Here is a 5062-nt window from a genome sequence, read left to right on the forward strand (position 1 = left end):
TGGCGGCGCCGCCCGGCCCGCCTCGCCCGCGCCAGCGTCCCATTGGCTGGCAGCGATGTCACCGTGATGGCAGGGGAGGGGATGGCCCGCCCCCGAGGGTTGGCGCCCTCCCGCCTCTCGCGAAGCCAATTGGCTGCAGGCGGGAGGAGGGGCGGTGCAAGGAGTCGTAGTGCGATATGATTGGGTAGGCGCCAAGACACGGCTGGGAGGAGCCATCTTGAGAGCGGGAAGGATGCCGAAATACCACACTGAGGCGCCATCTTGATTGGGGGCAGGGTATGGAACGCCCGCGCTGGGCGCCATCTTGAATGCGGGCACAGGTTCCAGCGTGCGCATTGTGTTGTCATCAGCGACCAGGGCGAAGGCTCCGCCCCTCGCGGCAGCCATGCCCACTGCGGGCAGCGGAGCGCGCTACCGGGAGCAGCCATCTTGAGTAAGGGCGGAGCGAGCTGCCACACCGAAATTACGTTTATCATTTACCACCGTCGGTGTGTGCATTTTTTGTTTGTTTTTGTTTTTTTTTTTTCTTCCATTTTCTTCATGCAGCTAGGGAACACAAGTTATTTTTAAAATACAGATTAACATCTGTTTATTTGGTTAGTGTTCTGCAAAAAAAGATGCGCAGTGGCTGATAGAGGGAGAATTTTTGAGGTAAGAAACAACACTTACTTCTCTGCTGAGGTATCAGGTAACATTTTCCTTAACTTCCAGCCCTGGCCTAGTTTTCTGACCAAACCAGCCCCTTTCCCAACTTCATGGCCCACAGTATTTTGCTAGATTAGCTCCTTTCCCTCTAACTGCACTACTTACCTGTACCTCTCATTTTTACAAAGAAATTTGTGTAAAATCTACGTATTTTTGAGGTGTTCAAACCTCTGAAAGACTTCTCTTTCAGGTATGGGGCCCATCTATAACAAATATAAGCCTCCTTATAGTGGGCTTGTGCCTGTTATGTCCTTTTTGTGGTTCCTTTAAAAATAATTGCCAGGCCCACAGGAGCTCACGTGTCACAATAGGAAAGTCCCTTAAAAATGAATAAAATAATAGTAATATTTTTAAAAAAAATGAACGAGAGAAAAACTTATGCCCCATTGGTTTTCTCTGCCAGCTTCGACTGTGCTTTTATTCCGTTCCAGTACAGGAACGGGCACGTAAGCACCAGGATCCTGCCATGGAAAAGATCCCATTCACCGTATTATAGACCAGTACATTTGGGGTCTTTTCCATTACCGTCGTTTTGCAAAGCAAAAATAAAAAGGAGATTTGCTCGCTGGGGATTCTACCAGCAATTACTTACTTTCATGGCCTCGCTTGTCGCATCCCTCTCCGCCGGCTGCAGCCCGGGAATTAATTGTCCCAGCCCTCCCTGCAAATCCCTCGCCAGCACCGACGCAGGTATCAGATGTTCTGTCCACATTGATCTCGGCTTCATTAGTTACCGCCTGGTTAGGGGAGTTTCTAGGCAACATCACCCTGGTCTTGCTGCAGCAAAGAGCCCTAGTGCCTCATTAGCAGCACCCGTTCGTGGGTTTTTTTTTTGTAAAAACACCATTTTTTTTTGTAGAAGCTCAATATTTTTACACATGTGCCAATCTGCCTCTATTGTTTGTGGTAAGTAATAAATACTAATACAGACCGGTGCCACCGAGGAAGGCTCTGAGCTGCAATTCAGTGGCCTATTTGGCAGACAGGATTTAAAAAGCGAGGAGGTTTCTCCTGGGGAGTGTTTCAGGAGCAGGTACAGACATGCAGTGTGCACTTACCTTCCCTTTGGAAGCATGCACTGGGCACCTGTGTGTGTGTATATATATATATTTATACATATATTTACATATACACGATTGCTGCAGGTGACCGAAGGCCCCATGTGAGACCGAAGTGATTTTAAGTGGGTGCTGCGCTTAAAAAGAAGCTCAGGGTTTCCCACAGAGCTTGGAAATACAGAAGGCAGATGAAGAACGAGAAAACGACAGGATTCTGTGGTTCACTTTAGAGTTGCCCAGATACAGAGAGATAAAGGGATTTGATCAAAGCGGAGCAGGAATTTCGCTCCCGTCTCCCAAGCCACAAGGGAGTTTCTTGAACCAAGCCTGTTTTAAGCTATGGGTCCATGGAGCTGTTTCACTTCATCTTTGTTTTAACAGAAGATTAACTAACCGGATTTCTGTTAGTTAGAAATCCTTCCTGAGCAGAGGCTAGTATGGAGACAAGGCATTTTTTTTTTCAAATATAGGATTATTTTTGTCTGCTTTAAAAGAAATATATCCTTGACATAATGCAAGGACTTTGAAAAAAAAAAAGTTAATGCTACATACTACTCCTTAGTAAAAATGGCATCTAATTGCTGGTGGCTATTGAAATTACTTTATTGTACGTGCAGATATCTCAACCGTTTTTTAGATATCTTCAGGGAAAAAAAAACCTAAACAACAAGAACAAAAAAAAACAAACACAGGTGGTTGCCATCAAAGAATTATTACTTTTCAAAGTGACTCCTGTGCAGTTGTGGTGAAACTTAAAAGACTCTTTTGAGGTTCATGCAAGCTCGCTCGGATTTTCCATAGTTCAAGCAGAAATGCTGATTGTGCAACATTTTATCAGATGTTTTGCTGTAATATTTAACAGATTTTTTTTTTTAGCATCTATTCAGCCAGATTGCCTGCAATTTGAATAAGGATACATTGGGTAATGTACAGTGTTTCTCTGGGAAAACAGGAAAATGCATTTAGGAGCAACGTAATAATTAATATGGGAAAAAAAAAGCAGCTAGGAGAAGTCCCAGCTCTGTAAGTCTTTTTGTTTGTTCTGAAAGAAAAAAAAATGGTCATGTGAAAAAAGGGGAGGGAGAAGAGGAAAAAATATGAATCAGCTTCTTTTGCACAATCCAGCAAAATGTCCCCCCTGCGCCGGCTCCGGCTGCCGCAAGGGCAGGACGCGCCCGGGCTGCTCTTGTCGAGTCCTTCCTGCTGGGTTATCTCTCCGAATTTAATTTACCCTGCGGGGAAAAGAGGGGGAAAAAAGCTGAAGAAAAGACCTCTGAAACAAAAAGACACTTTTCCTGCTGCTTTTTTTTTTCCTTTGTATTTTTTAAATAGACCTCAAGCCTGTACTATATTTACTTTTCTATGTAATTATACTCCTTTGCAAACTAGCACCTTTCCCTTCTCCTTCCTATTGCACTCTCCACCTCCATCAGGAAATTGAAAAAAGTTCCTCCCAAGCATATGGTTGCTGTTCAAGAACATGAACAGAGGATTATCTTAGATATTGTTTTTAACAACAAAACATTTTTCCCTGCACTCTTCCCCCCACAGGGACATGTTGTCACGGTACTGAGCAAAGTCCCAAACCAGGAAAGTCTTACAGACATAACTTTGCTACTATCTATAATCCTGATTGCATGTGGAGTAGGGATATTGATATTTTAGCTTCTTTCTGTTGCTTTTACTCATTTTAAACAGCTTTCAATTAGCACGGCTTTGTGCAAAGCGGCACTTGCAGCTTTAGCAACATCTTAGGACGCCAGGACATTCTTTTGTGCATCGTTCACGATGCCACATCACAGCTCTGGAAATGGTTAGTTTGGAGCGAGCAGGGAAAGAGCAAAGTCGCTGCCGCGTTTCTCGGTCGGGCAAAACGCAGCAGATGGGCAGGGAGCAGCCAGGTGATTCACACGCGCCTCAAAACTTGACCCTGTCTCCTTATTCAGCTCCCATTTACAGGACAACAAATGGAGAGAGACCACGAGTGACGCAGGGGTAGAAGTCAAATCTACACAGGCCTTCGGGGATCTTTGGGGGAGGTTTGTGATAGCTGCAGTTTCGTGACAGCCTTTTAAGGAAAAAGTAGAAATTCGTTGTACCTGCCAGTCCTGTGCTTGAAACGTTGAGCAGTGTTGCTGTTATACAGCCTGATTTCACTCTTTACCAGGACTTTCAAACTAGACCCGTAAGCTTTGCTTTGTGCTTGAGTAGCTGTATACATTTAAAACATTAGGTGTAATCACAAAAGCTGCTGTTTTCTGCTGTTTTCTGTTGTTTGCCTTTTCCTAATCTATTACAAAATAGAGACTTATCGTCTGTGCTATTCAGTCGTTATCAGTACATGTTATTTCAGAACTTCCCTGCTCCTCGCGGATACTTTTCGGTGACTCATTTCCTGTCAAGGATGAACGAGCCATTTCCTGGCTATTCAATACAGGCCTCTTTTTTTTTTTTTTTTTTCTCTTCCAGTCTATGTTGCTGGTGGGGGGGTTAACCTATCCTTTGATCAACCCTTCCCACTTTACATCAAAACTGAAACCCTTCACTGCAGCCTTGTAAGATAAGGAACTGTCAGCGTGATGGTGACATCCCTAGAGCGGCAGCCTGGGCCACAGGCCGTGTGGTTTCTTGGTGTGAAATTAAAATAATCCCAGAGATACCGATTTAATAATTGGGGTCAGTAATTTAGTCATTGGAGGCAAATTCTTCTCTTAATTCAACCCATTTAAGCTCATAAAAATCGCCCGTTGCAAGGACATGTTACAGCACGTCTCTAAGGGGAGTCATTTTGAATCACCCAGTTAGGGCTGTGAATTGGCACTCGGGTAGCCAAGGTAGCACCCACACAGGGGCTTTCTGTTCTTCCACAGAGCTTGCTAGCACCTTGTGTAAGTCCCTGTATTGATTCTGTACTCATCATTTCAGCTCTTTCCTCCTGCCCTTGTTTCCAGCATCCTGAGCTGCTGTTTCTTCATGTGTTGATTTTAACTCTTGCAGACAGCTCGCTTCAACACGTGCCCCGAGTTACGAGATCGTCCTCGGCTGACCAGCAACGCCAGCTTGAAGTATCCCAACGCTTCCAAATCCGCTTTTGTTTTGGTTTCTTTTTGCTGTGATTTCTTAAATTATTCTTTTAGATCCTGTTCGCATCATTTCATCCGAGTATTTGGATTCATTAGCCTGTCGTGTAGCTGCAGCGTTTGGGAAGAAAACGCACAAACAGCGACGCTGCCTCTCGAGTCTGAACGTGCGCGTGCTGGGGGCTGAGCACTGAATAATTCACACCGTAATGATTTATT

This window comes from Tinamus guttatus, unplaced genomic scaffold (assembly GCF_059628265.1).
Source record: "Tinamus guttatus ecotype Peru unplaced genomic scaffold, ASM5962826v1 Tinamus_guttatus_pri_ptg000254l, whole genome shotgun sequence".
NCBI classification, from domain to species: domain Eukaryota; kingdom Metazoa; phylum Chordata; class Aves; order Tinamiformes; family Tinamidae; genus Tinamus; species Tinamus guttatus.